The sequence below is a fragment of the Tursiops truncatus genome, chromosome 14 (genome assembly GCF_011762595.2).
Source record: "Tursiops truncatus isolate mTurTru1 chromosome 14, mTurTru1.mat.Y, whole genome shotgun sequence".
Lineage (NCBI taxonomy): Eukaryota > Metazoa > Chordata > Mammalia > Artiodactyla > Delphinidae > Tursiops > Tursiops truncatus.
In genome coordinates, this window is record NC_047047.1 from 45,387,916 (window position 1) to 45,404,974 (window position 17,059).

Sequence of the window (17,059 nt, forward strand, 5' to 3'; positions counted from 1 at the left end):
TTCATATCAAATGCCTACTATGTGTTGACCTGAAATAGACTTTAGATATTTCTCAGCGAAGATGAATTTATTCAGGATCAGCAGAGAATTGCAAGCCAGGGTCTGCAACTCTGTCAAACAATGTGCAAGTCCCCACATGGCAAGGGAAGGAGAAAGTGTTTACAGAGGGGAGAAGTCAGGAGGGCTCTAGTACACAAAGAGTCCATGGCTTTTAATTGACCAAGTCCTTCCCAGGAAAGCAGAGGAGTCTTTCTTCTTTATGTGAGGCTCTGCTATCATCACAGTGCAAGAGATCCTCCTTGTCTCCCAGCTCTATTTAAGTCAAGTTTCTATTTATTAATTTTTAACATTTCCCTGTCTTGAGCCAGATCTTTCTCTGAAAGCATCACTGATCAAGAGTCAGGTTTTCTAGTTTCAGAGGCTTTTTGTCACTCATTGTAAGGAAGGACCTTTCTTGGATGTAGTGTCTCATGTAGTAAGGAAAGTGCACAGATTGGAAACCTATTAAGATCACATTTGAGTAACAAGGAGAGGTAGGAAGGACAACTCTCAGATATTATACATTTTTAAAATCTAAAGTCCAATGTTATCAGATTATAGACATCGGAGTTTATCTGAAGCATTACATCATTATCAAACATTTGGCAACAAACTTCCAACAGGCTTAGTCTGGATATCTTGGGAAAACTGTCTCATCAGATGTTGTCTGCTTTAATTCTTGAAAAACTTTACTTTCAGGTCACCAGATGATGTGCAGTTCTAGTCAGGTTTCGGCAGCTTCTTTAGGTGTGTCACGTGAATACAGAGTTTATTCCTTGGAGTTTGATGGCACAAGGGTTGCTTAGCAGTACTTGATAGGGGCCTTTCCAGTTAGGTTGAACAGAGTTCTAGAGATGTCTTTTCCAATAGATGATAACAGATGTGTCTCCTGAGGGCACACTGTGAAAAGACTGCTCCACCAAAACATGTTTGTTTTTTTTAAATTTTATATTGGAATATAGTTGATTAACAATGTTGTGTTAGTTTCAGGTGTACAGCAAAGTGATCCAGTTATACATATACATGTATCTATTCTTTTTCAAATTCTTTTCCCATTTAGGTTATTATATAGTATTGAGCAGAGTTCCCTGTGCTATACAGTAGGTCCTTGTTGGTTATCTGTTTTAAATATAGCAGTGTGTACATGTCAATCCCAAATTCCCAATCTATCCTTCCCTCCCACCCTTCCCCTAAGTAACCATAAGTTTGTTGTCTAAGTCTGTGAGTCTGTTTTTTGTTTTGTAAATAATTCATATGTATCATTTTTTTAAGATTCTGCATATAAACGATATCATGTGATATTTGTCTTTGTCTGTCTTACTTCCCTTAGTATGATAATCTCTGGGTCCATCCATGTTGCTGTAAATGGTATTATTTTCTTCTTTTTACTAGCTGAGTAATATTCCATTGTATATATGTGCCACATCTTCTTTATCCATTCATCTGTTGATGGACATTTAGGTTGCTTCCAGGTCTTGGCTATTGTAAACAGCATTGCAGTGAACATTGGGGTGCGTGTATCCTTTCAAACCGTAAAACATGGTTATTTTTAATAGAAGCAGTTAGGCCTTTGCAATCTCCTTTTATCACTTGTGGGTCAAAAGAAGCAGGATACAAGGCATTGGGGATCCTGTGACTATCTCAAAGTGTAAGAGTTTTGAGTTCCAAAAGGGGTGGATCTGAGATTTAGAAAGACAAATGGCAATGCTTTTGGCCAAGGTATTTAGAGGGCCTCCACAAATTTTGCCATTTGAGTCTTAGTAATGCTATTAGTGTGTTCAGCTAACCCAGAGGATCAAGGGTAGTAAGTACAATGAACGTGTTGTAAAACCAGCCAAACAGTGGAGACTTGTTGAAGCACCTGGCCAGTAAAAATGTGTTCCTCCATTACTATGAAGTTCAAGAGGAGTTTCCCAGGTAAAGATAATCTTTGTCCAAAGGACTTGAGCCACAAAAGAGGCAGTAGTCTGCCTGCAAGGGAAGGTTTAGTCCAATGTGAAAACATACAGACCATGACTAAAACGTTTATATCCATATGTATGATCAGGCCACCCAAGACGGCTGTTCTCTTGCTCTCTGTACATCCCCTGCTTGACCAGTCCCTTCTTCACCTACACCCTACTCACATGACTGACCTTCCCTCTTAATCAGAGAAACTCATCAGTAAATGCCTACATACTTACCCTTAACCCCAGGTAGTGAGTGAGTGGATCTTTAGATCAGAACATCTCTACCATGATAGCTTATCAAAAGGGCAGTGAGGGACATGCTTCTCTGCTGGTTTCCCAGACAACCAATGAGCTAACCTGATGTTAATTCCCCCTATAACTGGTAACCTCCCTCTCCCCTGTGCTTCCCTCCCCCCAGAGCAAAGACTGCTGCCATGTCCTGCTTGCTGTCTGCCACACATGGTGTGGGGTGTCGCTCCAGGACCTTGCTTCAGACAGGTAAGATCCCCCTATCCGTTCAATCGTTGATGTTTCTGTTGCTGACACTGGGCTCTTTCTTGGGTTTGAGGCTGGGCAAGTACAGGGCTTGCAGGTTTCTGGGGTGCAGCCCATCACCATGAGAAAGAGGAATCTGCATGAAATCCATTTTCCAGACCTCAAATAGTCCATTAGGCAGTTTATAATGTCTGGGAGCAGTACGAACAGGCTTCCCTGGGTTGTACTTTGGATAAGTGGATCAAGTGATGTAGGCACTGTTTGTGGCCTTGTTAATATTTTCCCACCTATATTGATTCATGAATGCTATCATTCTGTCAGTAGACCAATGGTTTAATGCACATATAGCATATCTACTATTAATATAAATATTGACAGTTTTGTCCTTGGCTAAAGTACAAGCCCATGTAAGAGGATATCATTCAGCCTATTGAGCTGAAGTAGCCATAGGTAAAGATACTGCCTCAACATAATCAAAAGGAATTGTAATAGCATAGTCAGCACAATATTTGTTACTGTCACTTTATAATAAGAACCACCAGTGAACAATAAGTCAACATTACCCAATGGAATTTCCTGTAGGTCATTATGAGGAGTCAGGAGGTGACCTGTCAGTATTAAGCAGTCCTGACATACTTTGTTGGCGATAGGGGAGAAGAGTAGCAGGGTTAAGGTTATTATATGATGTAAAAGAATTATGTAAGGGGCAGTTAACAAAAAGACTTTATAGTAGGTGAGGGGGCTACCTAGAAATGTTGAGTGTGATGAGAACTCAGGAGAGCTTCTACTGCATGAAGTACAAATGTGGTTAAAGTGTATACCACAACAATTTTCTTGGTGGCCTTACCCGAAAAGGCAGTGGCCATAATGACTCTAAAGCAAGGGGGATATCCCCATGCCACAGGGTCTAGCTGCTGGCTTACAGTACCCTATGGATTGATGGTAGGCCTTGTGTTTTGGGTGAGTGACCCAAAGGCATTCCCTTCCTTTTCAAATACAAAAAGGAAAAAGGGAATCTACTAATTGGGATGCTCAAGGATGTGGTGGGGGGGTAGGGGGAAAGGAGGAGGGGGATCATCAAACTTTCCTTTAAGGCCTTGAAGGCTATGTTGTCCTGTTCTTCCCATAAAATTGGGTCAAGTTTGTTACTGTTGAGTAAAACGTATAGAGGGTGGAAATAGATTATTGCTGAAAATGGACTTCAAAATTATCAACTGGCCTGAGAAAACCTTGCAGTTGGCACTTAGTTTTGGGAAACTCAGGACACAATGAATTATTTCTGGATCTAGGTGTAGCACTGGTTCTGATATCAGATGCCATAAATATCAAACCACGGTTTGGGCAAACTGCAGTTTTTCTTTGGTGACCTTATGTCCCTTTAAGGCTAAATCTTTAGCAAGTGGATGCTGTCTTCCTGTGAGGAGGCTTGAGAAGGAGGGAAAAGAAGCAAATCATCCATATATTGCAACAAACTGTAATCTCTAGGGAGCTTTATGTGATCTAGAATAGCCTTCAGGATTTGAGAGCAATAAAAAGGGCTCTCTGTATAACCCTGGGGCATTACTGTCCAGGTGAATTTTTTTTTTCCCCAAGTGAAGATAAAATGATATTGGCTAACTTCATCAGCTGGCATACTAGGGAATACCTTGCATGAATCAGTTACACTAAAGAATTTACTTTCAGTGGGAATGGAAGTTACTATGGTATGATGATTAGGAACAATAAGGTGTCCACGGCTAACAGCATTATTTATTGCTCAGAGTTCCTGGACAAATTTCCACCCTCGACTTTTAGGTTTTCTCACTGGTAAAATGGAAGTTTTACAGAGACTAGTACAAGGGATAATGAGGCCTTGAGACTTGTAATCTTCTATTATGAGCGTTATGCCTGGAAGGGCTTCTTTATTTATAAGGTATTGGTTTATTCTGGGAAGAGGTTTTAAAAGGCCTATTTGAATTTTGATGGGAGGTGCACTGTGAATTTTGCCAACATCAGGTGCATATTTTGCCCATAAGGAAAGTGGTAGCTGATTCATTAGAGACAAATGATCAGTGTTTCCAGACAGCTCTAGTACTGTCAGAGATAAAACAAACAAAAAATATCAAAGGGTCATTTAATTCATCTGGTAGGTTACTTTGCTACCTATTTTCAATTTCTAAAATTATTTCCCCGCTTTGGGAGAAAGAAATTCTGGCATGCTAATTCTCTGAGAAGTCTTGGCCTAATGAATGGATAAGATTGAAGGAACTAAGGAGAAAATGATGTGTATCTCTCAAAGGGCCTAAGCAAAAGGGGATATGTTCAGAGACAGGAACCTCTTGAGATTCATTAAAGATCCCCACTATTTGAACGGTTTTAGTATTCCAAGGCAGTGGCTGTTTAATAGCAGTGAGGTTGAGCAGAGAGAGTGTGGCTGCACTGTCAATTTGGACTGGAAGAGATTCATCCCCAAACTGGAGAAGTGTTTCCTCCAAGTCGATTAAAAGGGAAGATTGCAAAAAGCCCCTATCCTTGACAGGAAAGAAGAGGAGTCTTCTCTTTAGAGTTCTGCCATCATGGCAGGGTGTGAGACCTCCCCCTTGGGTCTCCTGACTCTATTTAATTGAGGTTTCTGTTTTAATTTTTTACATATGTGCCAGGTGGTATTTTAAGCACTTGGAATATTTGTGAACAAGACAGATTAGCACCCTGACCTCTGGATCCTACAATTTAATGGGGGACAAAAGTCAAACAAGAAAACAAGCAAACAAGATTATTAGAGGTAGTGACTCATGCTCTGAGAGGGGGGAAACAGTGATGGAATGTGTCTTGAAGTTTATATATGTAACTACGGGGTAGGAAATTTAAGAACATGAGATCATTAGGGAATAACTATTTATAAAGGGAACATTTGCTCAAAGACTTGAATAATGGGAAAGGGACATTCTGTCATGGATTAGGCTACAAGGTTGTCCAGGCAGAAGTTCTGAAGGAGGAATATACTTAGCCTGTTTCAGAAATTCAAAGAAGGTCACTATGAACCAGGGAAAGTGAGAAATGAAAAAAGAATGGTAAAATATAAGATTGGGAAAGTGGACAGGGATCAAATCATGTGGGATAATGCAGACCGTGATAACATGATTAGATTTTTTTAATATCTTTATTGGAGTATTATGATAAAATGATTCGATTTTTTTAATATCTTTATTGGAGTATTATTGCTTTACAATGGTGTGTTAGTTTCTGCTTTATAACAAAGTGAATCAGTTATACATATACATATGTTCCCATATCTCCTGCCTCTTGCGTCTCCCTCCTGTCCTCCCTATCCCACCCCCTAGGTGGTCACAAAGTACTGAGCGGATCTCCCTGTGCTATGCTGCTGCTTCCCACTAGCTATCTATTTTACATTTGGTAGTGTATATATGTCCATGTCACTCTCTCACTTCGTCCCAGCTTACCCTTCCCCATCCCATGTCCTAAAGTCCATTCTCTATGTCTGTGTCTTTATTCCTGTCCTGCCCCTAGGTTCATCAGAACATTTTTTTTTTTTTAGATTCCATATATATGTGTTAGCATATGGTGTTTGTTTTTCTCTTTTATTCTAAATGCAAAGGAGAAATTTTAGAAAGCATTTAGCAGGGTAGTAATATGATTTGCTTTATGTCTTTAAAACTATTCCTGTGACTGTTGGGTGGAAAATGGATTATAAGAGAAAGGACAAGAATATAAACAGGGAGATTCGTAAATAAATTATTAGTATAATTTGGGTTAGAAATGAGGGTGGTTTGGATTAGGCTGGTGACTGTGGAACTGGAGAGAACTGGGCAGAATCAGGATACCTTTTGAGGGCATTATCAATAGATCTTGCTAGTAGATTGACTATAGAAGTGTCAGGCCTAGAGAGGAATGAAGGACAATTATGGATTAAGGACAATTCTGTAGTTTTGGACTTGAGTAACCAGGTGGATAAATGTGACATTTATTGAGGTGTAGACAACTGAGTAGGAAGCAAGTAATAGAGTTGGGGTAATCAAGAGCTTCATTTTAAGATAAAATCCAAATTCTTTAGCCTGGTATCCATCTATGTGTACCTATGTCTAATTAGATGCTCTTTACAGTGTAGTGTTTCATAAGTGTTTATTGGATTAACATATGGAAAAGTCAGTGAGCTTACCTAGTTTCTCTCAAACTCAGGTGAAAGCATCCACCGAGAAAAGCTTACTGATTCTAGAATGCTATTGCCCAATTTTTGAAAAAGGTCAGTTCTGCCCCATTAATCACTAAATAGTTATAATCACTTGCACTGTAAATTGTAAAATTTGCCTCCTTGAAATTCACCAGACTTCTGCAAAACCTCTATTAACCCACTGCAAGAAATATTCACTTCCTGAGTGAATACAATATTTGTTTAAGAGCCAAAGCTAGAGAGCACCATTGTCACTTTATGAAAATTAGCTTTCTTTTCCCTTGAGGTAAATTGCAGATTCTTGCAAATAGTATAAAATGTGACCTATGTTCTGTATGATAAAGGAAATATCTCCAATCATCCAAATTGCTCAACAAGACAGGCTTATTCTTTCACTCATATTTTAATTGCTGTAATGTCAGCCTCAAAGCTCATTAAGTTTTTTAAGAAACCATATCTTGGGTGTAAAATATTTTTATTGAGAAAATGAATTTTTTCCTGCCTTGAGAATAGCTCCCTAATTAGAAAGCACATACCATTAGTGCAAGTATATCACATTAAACATACCCTCTGATGAATTGATAATTCATCTCAATCTCAAATTATAATCATTTTATTACCTTTCTGCAAGAAAGAAACCTCCAGTGAAAGGAGAAAAGCACTAAGATATTTTGAAAAACTGGACTGTTCTTGGCTTAGGTTTCCTTGACGGTCATGTTTGCGTAGATGGTTTATAATAATTTTATTGTTTTGTTTTATTCTTTCAGCATCCAATTGGCATTTGAACATGCTGCCTCCAACCCGCCACCCTACCGAGACTGTTACGTAACTATTTATATTTTATTTTGCAATAATCTCAAAATTTTTTATCTTTGAAGGAGCTGAAAGAAAATTACATCTGTCATCATTAAAATATCTTCCATTTATTCTAGTCATTATGGTGATTATATAAAGAGCATGGTCTGTATCTTCCTGAAGACACTGAATCGTGCCAGCAGAGAATGACTATCTGCTATTGTCACAGAATCAGCAGTTTTAGGCAGCATATAATACATTAGCTTTCAAATTTTCTTCAGTAGAAACTCTCCAAGTTTAATTTACTCAACTGTATGGAGGTTAAAGATCTGCTGGTAAAGGACTCATCATTAACAGTGATTATTCATCGTCACATTTGAGTAGGCAAATTCCACTTTTGGAGATTTTCTTGCTAAGGAGAATTAATGGGAGCTGTGGAATCACAGTGGAAATGCCAGGTCACAACTCTGAAGGTTGAGACTTAAAAATGGAGAGGAACCTGAGTCCCGGCCAAGTGAGCAGATTGGCTCCTTGTCAAGGCAAAGAGGCAGAGAGCAGAGGCAAGAAGGGAAGCAGGAGTGACCTAGAGAGCCAGCCTTACTAATCTCACCAGCTTGACTAAACTTTTGACAGGTGTCTTCCTGACTATAGGCCCCTGACTTCCCTTTTCTTAGAGAAACCTGGAACTGTAAATTCCTTCTTCATTCCTTTTGAGATATAAATCATGTACAACCCAGGAATGTCTTTCTCAAGGACCTAGGAGTCTTCCCTTGGAACTATAATCATCAAGAAAGATGTTCTAAGCAGTTGAGAAAAATCAGTGAGGCCATCAGTCTTTCAAAGTGGATCCTATTGACCACTTACAGGAGAATTACTTGGATAATTAACGAAATGCAGATTTCTGGACTATTTCAGAAAGTCTTAAAATTAAACTATCTGGGCATGGGCCTCAGAATCTCTTAGATAAGTTCCTGAGTTTTCTTTTCCACACTAAAATCTAAGTATAACTGCCGTATAGCAAGTAATTACAGTAAGCTTCATAATAAAAAAGTAAAATATGACGAAAGTCATGATAAAGAATTTGAAACAATGGAAAGGAGAATTTTAATTCCTTCTTTATAATGATAAAAGCAGAGAGGTAGAGGTTTCCAAGTTATATTGCACTGAGATAGAAAAGAAATCTTAAATCACTTGATTTTTCTCCTTGTGTTTTTTTTCCCCATAAAAGACCTCATCAACTGAGAAGGTATTATCCTCCTAACATTTTCTACTGAAGAAAATTCCAGAATTCTTTTCATTTGTTCATCAGAATGTATGTGATTATGTTTGCCTATGCTTCTTTGTAAATTATTCTGAATTTCTTACTACATTTGAAATTTACTTCTTTTTATTCAAACCATTAGTATTATGGGAAACTAGTGATAGTTTCAGGAGAAAAAAAACCTCTTCCCTTTTATTTTCATTTTTCTAAATGAAAAATTACATTAAAAAAAATATTCTCCAATTTGTAGAGTAAGGAAAATGATGTCCTAAATCAGGTCCAAGAAAATTGCCACTGGTCAACTGACTTTCAGCACAGTGATTTGGCTAACTTTTGGAGGCCCTTTTTTTCTGGAAAAAGTGTCCTTTCTCTTGATCCCCTTATCCCTGTCATTAATCACTTCCATGTCTTTAAAATCTATTCTGAAGGGAGGCTCTGTCAGCAATTATTTACACTAGAGAGTAGGAATTTATTATATCACTGTGTTTCTTTCTGATATTTCCACTTCAGGAAATTTTCCACTGTGGAATCAAACATTTTCCGCCATTAATGAGGAGGAGAGAATAATTCTAGAAGCAGGAAGGCCTTTCTAGTGTCTCTAAAATTTACCTGTTTCCTCCTACCATACCACCTTCTCTAAAACAAACCTTTTCCTGAGAAAAACTATACATTCCAGGCCCTTCTCCTTGGTAAAAAGACGATAGCTCCAACCACAATATGAAAAACCATGAAGGAAAAGAGGCAGAAAATCAAGTGAGGGAAATGTAAGTAAACAGCCTTCCAGTGTGGGACATTTTTCAGTCTGTGTTCTCCTATTCTTTTGCCCATTTCCTATCCACTATCACAAGTTGAAGCATTTAGATTTGAATGTGGGTTTTCCCTGCCACAGCTTCCTACCTATGTGGGCAAGAGAACCCTGGCATGGAATGTGGGCCCTTGGATTATCTCTGACCTGAATGAGTGCCCCAATGGAAACGCCACACTATGCCTTGACTTCTGGATGGAAGACCAGGAGAAAGCTAGGCTGGTAAGAGTCAGCTTCTCCACACACACAAATCTTCTAATAATTAGCAATCACTGGGAGAAATACAGGAAATTGTAAGTAGGTTAAATTGCTGTTTTGTTTTAATGCTCTCCTTGTTTGCACTTGTCCTGGTTTGGAAAGCCTCCCTCTGTGTGTGAAGCTGCACTGCAGCCCTCAGTACAATTAAAAGCTTGGTGAGAGACTAAAGCTTAAAGAGTTCTCTCAAACAGAGCCTTTTATTTTTAGGAGTGGATACCAGGGGCTCTGTAACACACTTAGATTGGGAGAAACCCTGTGCCCTAAGAGAGCAAGGGAGCATGTTTGATTTCCAGCCACCCAAAAGAGGATCTCGTGCATGCTCAGAGAAATGAACTTTGGAGGTTTACTCTGCTCTGCCTACAAACTGCCTATGTAACTTGTTTTCTTTCTAATAAAGCTGAAGATAATGAAGTTTTGCTGCTCAATATAATAAAATAATAGCATACAGGAAGGCATGATGGAAAGCTAAGTGGCTATAAATAGAGAGATGGGTTGAAGGCCAAGTACTGATGAAGTGCAGAACAGAGGTTTGGGGAGGTGATCAGAGCAAAAATAGGAGACATGGGCTTGGAAGACATACAGGAATAAGAACAGGAATAAGAATTTTGCTGAGACCTGAGAAGTGTGGATGCAAAGATGGATTGGTTGTAGCCTTGATGGCTGGCAGAGTCATCCATTTTTTTTCTTCAACATTTATTGAACCAGTACTATGTGTCAAGTGTTATGCTAGATCCAGAGGCTACTTAGGAGAATAGGAGATGGCTACTCTCTGGAAGAATATAGAGATGTAAATATAGATGCTGATAATTACATTTAAACTGGATTCAAATCAATAAAAAATATAGAATATAATGAGGCTGTCAAATGAAAATTGGCATTTGCCGTCTGCCTTTACGAGAATTAAGTCACAGCCGCTGCAGTTGCCAAGCTTCAACACACCCTGAAAGGAGTTCAGGGTGTATACAGATCAGGAATGAGACACTCTGTGCTCTGGAAAAAACTGGCAGAACAGGCCTTCAAGGTAGATATTTTCAGGAGAAGATTTATGAGCCCAAATTCCTGCATCTTCTCATATTTAGAAAAGCACTGAAATCATTAACGGTGACATCTGCTCCTCATGACTCGCAGCAAGCCTCTGCCAATATGTGTGCTTGACTGCACGTACCACCCCCTTCACTAAAATCATATGTAACACTGATCTTCCCCGCTACCACTTCAGAGCAGTTCCCCAGGGCCTTCTGAGAGGCTTCCAGGCTATTGCCCCAAATAAAACTTAACTCACAACTCTCATGTGTATTTTTTTTCAGTCAACACTGCCAACCTTTAAAATATTTATATTTCGAAGTTTTCATAACTTGCACATGAGAGAAAGTGTTTGAGAAATATTAAGAACAAAAATGAAACATTAAAGATGTGTGCCACGTGCCCTGTTCTTTAGTCTAACATACACAAGCATAAATATGGACTTGTACTTTCTCTCTATAGCTACATGTAAAATCTCCAAAATTCCAGTTGAAAGAAGATTTTAAGGAAATAAATGAGATGATAAGAGTAGACAGGATCTACTGGAATATCCATCCGTTTGCAACACACACATGAAAAGTGATCTCCTGAGGAATATTTTTGCGATTCAGGTGAATTAGAACCATAAGTAACTATGATGACTCTACGTAGAGAGATTAATCGTCAGTATGCTGCTTGAACTTTTGTTATTTGAAATTAACAATTTCATTCTATATTACGTTCCAAAATTCTAAAATAGCTCTAATGTAAAATGCAATTATTTTAGCTATCAAAGTTTCAACAGCCTTCTATTTAATTAAAAATTATTTCCTATATAGAATACCAGTGAACTCCTTGAAGCGATTTGAAATAGCTGCACCAATGACCTCATCAATATCAAATAATAATCTGCTGAAAACCAAACATAAGCAAATAGGTAATATGATAAATTACAAAAAATGGGCACAGTCTTTCTTCCCTCTATTTGTACTATACCTATGATGCTCTTCTCAATGAGAGGGGGAGTCTATTTTCCACCCCTTGAATCTGGTTTGATGATGGGACTTGCTTTGGCTCTAAGAATACAGTAAGATAGAGATGTGCCAATTGTGAGTCTAGGACTCTACAGACTTTGCATGCCTCCTCCCAACCCTCCACAGCCTCCACAAACATGTGAACAATCTCTGACTGGCTGCTGGAGGATAAGAGACCAGGTGGAACTAAGACCAGTATGGATCAGCCATTACTCATCCACATTAGCTGCTGATTCAGTGAACCCAGATGAGAACAAAAGAAATCCACGGCTGAATCCAGCTCAAATTGCCAACCTACAAAATTATATATTATGTAAATGGTTGTTTTAAGCCACTCAATTTTTGGAATAGTTTGTTACGCAGTGATAGCTAACTGGAAATGAACAGATGAACCACAGAATAGAATTCTTAAAGTAGCTTTAACTTCCAAATCTATGAAATCAGTAGAAAATAGAGCAACATTACAATAATACCCATTAAATCTTACTAAAACCAAGAAAACTAGAGCAAACTTGGTAAGTAACCTCACAGTTATATTCATTGAATTGTATTTTTCTGATTTCTTACTTGCATACTACAATTTCCAGTAAAAAAAAATTTTCATCTCTCAATAACAATCATTGCTCCTATTTTAGTAACCTATAAAGAACATACTTATAAATTGTATAAAAATGCAGGTCCAATATTTTTTATTTAAATGATATTCAATTTTTATTTATAGCAAATGACAAAAGTTCTTTCTTCAGTTTAGATAACTCTTCCTAAGCAAATAGTAGATCAATGAACAGATGTTGGAATAAAATAGCAAGTTTTAATCCTAGTACTAACAAACTGTGAAATATTAGTCAATTCATTTTCTCTCTGTTGTCCCACCCATGAAATGAAGGAGAATAAGGCCTCTGCCCACCTAGCCTTAGAGGGTGGCTAGGTAAGGTGAGACAGTTCACCTTAAAATACTTCATAAAACATAAAGTGCTATGTAAATGTAAGGTGATATGACTCTATTACATTGGGGAATAGCCTTTCTTCTGGGTTGAATAAACAGAGAGAGAAAGGAGAAAGAATCAGTTCTTAGTTAAAAAGTAATCACTTTATTTTGTGAGATAAAGAAAACATTGTGTTGCCCTCCCTGAGAAGTTGAGGGGAGACCGTCTGGTGGGCCCTCCAAGCATTTCACAATCAATCTCACATTTCATTAATCAACTGTGGGCATTGAAAAAGGCCACCTGTCCTCTTCTAGTTGTTGCTTAAAATGAAAAATGTTGCCCTGGGTGACTATTTTCTGATTAATATGAATATTTACTACACTATTTCTCATTTTGTCATCAATCCCCCACAAATATGTAAAGTCAAAGGAAGCTTATAAAAATATTGTGTTCAGTAAGGACAACAAGGGAAATGAAGGGGAAGAGACTGGGGGAGAGAGAGATACAAATAGAGAGACAGACAAAGAGTAGGGGAGGGGAGACAAGTGTTCTGGAGCAGTAAACTTTACAAATGCGTTTCTCCTGGTAAATCATGGTTTTTAATTTTTTAGGAGAACCTGTTGTTAACACTATGGATTTCATAATGACTTGTTTTGTTTTTTAATCCTTAGTCTATTTGCCTCAGAATGAAGTGCTGAAAAAATTAGTGTTTTAGTTTCTATGTCCACATGGACCACTTTTCTTTGCCCTATAGCAGGGTTGTACACTGAGCTGAGCCCCTAACCCCAATGAGCTGTGATAAGAGTATGTGTTATAGGTCCCAATGGGACTATAGTGGAACAAGCAATCATATAAACAACTTAACAGCCTGTGGGTCCGGGGGCTTATATTCTCATATTCTCTCTTTTTCTCTTTCTCTCTCTCTCTTCCTCCCTCCCTCCCAACTCACTAAGTGCAAAGATTCCTTAATTTCTTTAATAGTGGCAAGTTTTTCAGGGCACAGTTAAAAATAACACTCCAAGTTAAAATGTTCCTGAGAAAGTTCACAACAATTCATTGTAACATTGGTTAAGTGACCACTAATAAATCCTCTCTGAAGGAAGCATATCATAGACTGGAGGCAGTCATGAAATTGTGAGGTTACCCTATTGGAAAATTGAGAGAAGGACAATGACGGTAAGAGAATGGCATTGGTTTTGATTTTGAAGATGACCTTAATAGATGTCATAGTCTGGGCAATTAATTACCCTACATAGGAGGTAATGTGAATGGATCAAATTAAAATAATTGCCAATATAGGAACAACAACTCAAAGGGAGTGTGCTCATAAAGGTGAATCATTTAAGCCATTTGGGTTAAGAGCACAATGTAGCGCTTAGCAGCTTCTGGTATCTGCTTTGCAGTCTGGTCATTGCATGGCATAGACCCAATTCTCAACCTTCAGTTCCAATGGATTAAAAGTTTGCCTTCAGTTACATCAAGTACTTTCACTTTATTTTATGAAGGAATCAGAGCTAGGGAAAAGTCAAATAATATATTGGTCTAAAAGGTTAAATCACCAGCAGAGGATTAAAAGGCAATGGAAGAGAAGGGTCCTCTGAGGGTATTTTGTGTGAGATGACCTGGAACAGATCCTCTTACTCACAATAACCAATTACTCTCTACACCTTGCTCTTTTCTAACAGATAGTATCAGCAGTCGCAGTTACTGCAGGATTCAATCATTTCAGCAGAGACCCCCAGATGTGAAATGGGTGCTGATTATGGTAGCAGGTGAATAAGATATTCTTCTTACATATGACTGAAGAACGATTACAAATTCAAAGTGTGGAGGCTCTTGGAAATAAATCAAAGCCAAACAAAAACCTCCCATCTTTGTTAAAATTTTGATAACTGGGTCACATCTATCCTTTCTTGTGGCCGCTCTAATAGCTGCCAATTAGAAGAAAGCTCTAGCCTCCCTATTGTATCTGAGCAGTTATCTACAGAGTAATTACATGAGCCCTATGGTGAAAGTTTAGCTAACAGGCTTTTTTCAGCAAGAATTTATTATTTTGCTTGTGGCAAGGTCTCAATATGACATCAGGAAGTGAATACCATGTATTCTCTGATGAAATTAATATATCCATTTGAAACTATAATTCTGCCTGTGAAAGAAATAGGCCTTTTTCATTTACATCTTGTGATTTTTGCCAATTTGTTATTCAACTCCATCCTACAACTTTATGTAAAACAGAGGCTTTAGAGTAATATATAGACTGCCACTGTGCTTCAGAAAGGGAATGATTAAAACAGGCCCCAAAGAATTAATTATCTCTACCTATAATAAAATCTCATGCACAGTTTTTGGTGTATACTGACATACTTTGAACTATATCAGAAAGTTGACAGAAAATAAATATTTCTTATTAAATCATATTTTTAAAAAATATTTTGGGGATGAAAACGCATTTGCTTTATCTTCAGTCACTTTTGTGCCATTACCTGTTCTTCCTTATAATTCACCTAGAAAAATGTACTACCCTTAAAACATGGTTCCATCTGACACATGGATAACTTTGTTATCTAAAAGATACTTTGGTCTGATTGAAAAGGTATGAAGTTAGAAGTTAAACCTACATTCTCAAATTGGGTCGTATCTAAACAAAACCATAGAATGTCCTTTGGCCTCAAATGTATCATGTGAATAATGAGAAAAATATATCAAAATTCTTGTGGGAAGTAAATTGTATAAATTTCAAAACATATTATAAAATTACAGATGCAATATAAGTGTTGGTTAAAATGGTACTGTAGTAATTACTTAATAAACACAGTATTCTTTTGATGGAAAAAAAGGGACAAACAAGTAATCTTATTGCCCATTTTATAGCTGGAATATACCTCACGCTAGAGTTCACTGGATGACTATAATCAATAATGAAAAGAGGAGGAACCAAGATGGCAGAGTAGAAGGACATGCTCTCACTCCCTCTTGTGAGAACACCAGAATCACAGCTAGCTGCTGGACAATCATTGACAGGAAGACACTGGAACTCATCAAAAAAGATACCCCACATCCAAAGACAAAGGAGAAGCCACAAAGAGATGGTAGGAGGGGCACAATCACAGTAAAATCAAATCCCATAAATGGTGGGTGGGTGACTCACAGACTGGCGAACACTTATACCACAGAAGTCCACCCACTGGAGTGAAGGTTCTGAGCCCCACTCACCAACAGAGAGGGAACACAGCCATACCTATCAACAGTCAAGTGGATTAAAGTTTTACTGAGCTCTGCCCATCAGAGCAACTGTCAGCTCTAACAAACACCAGTCCTTCCCATCTAGCCTCTTAGATAGCCTCATCCACCAGAGGGCAGACAGCAGAAGCAAGAAGAACTGCAATCCTGCAGCCCGTGGAACAAAAACCACATTCACAGAAAGATAGACAAGATGAAAAGGCAGAGGGCTATGTACCAGATGAAGGAACAAGATAAAAACCCAGGAAAACAACTAAACGAACTGGAGATACACAACCTTCCAGAAAAAGAATTCAGAATAATGATAGTGAAGATGATCCAGGACCTCGGAAACAGAATGGAGGCAAAGATCCAGAAGATGCAAGAAATGTTTAATAAAGACCTAGAAGAACTAAAGAACAAACAGAGATGAACAATACAATAACTGAAATGAAAGCTACACTAGAAGGAATCAACAGCAGAATAACTGAGGCAGAAGAACAGATAAGTGACCTGGAAGACAGATTGGTGGAATTCACTGCTGTGGAAAAGACTAAAGAAAAAAGAATGAAAAGAAATGAAGACAGCCTAAGAGACCTTTGGGACAACATTAAATGCAACAATATTAGCATTATAGGGGTCCCAGAAGGAGAAAAGAGGGTGAAAGGACCAGAGAAAATATTTGAAGAGATTATAGTCGAAAACTTCCCTAACATGGGAGAGGAAATAGCCACCCAAGAACAAGAAGTGCAGAGAGTCCCATACAGGATGAACCCAAGGAGAAACACGCTGATACACATAGTAATCAAATTGCCAAACATTAAAGACAAAGAAAAATTATTGAAAGCAGCAAGGGAAAAATGACAAATAACATACAAGGGAACTCCCATAAGGTTAACAGCTGATTTTGCAGCAGACACGCTACAAGCCAGAAGGGAGTGGCATGCATGATATACTTAAAGTGATGAAAGGGAAGAACCTACAACCAAGATTACTCTACCCTGCAAGGATCTTATTCAGATTTGATGGAGAATTCAAAAGCTTTACAGACAAGCAAAAGCTAAGAGAATTCAGCACCACCAAACCAGCTTTACAACAAATGCTAAAG

The 17,059-nt window shown here is 38.1% G+C and overlaps 1 long non-coding RNA gene across 1 annotated transcript in view; it reads left to right on the plus strand.

The window, feature by feature from the left end:
* LOC141276338 (uncharacterized) overlaps positions 1-17,059 on the plus strand; it is a 546,316-nt gene that overhangs the window by 454,365 nt on the left and 74,892 nt on the right. Inside the window, exons 5-6 of the long non-coding RNA XR_012325701.1 lie at positions 2,407-2,486; positions 7,419-7,471. This is a non-coding gene — a long non-coding RNA (uncharacterized lncRNA). The remainder of the gene's footprint in view (positions 1-2,406; positions 2,487-7,418; positions 7,472-17,059) is intronic.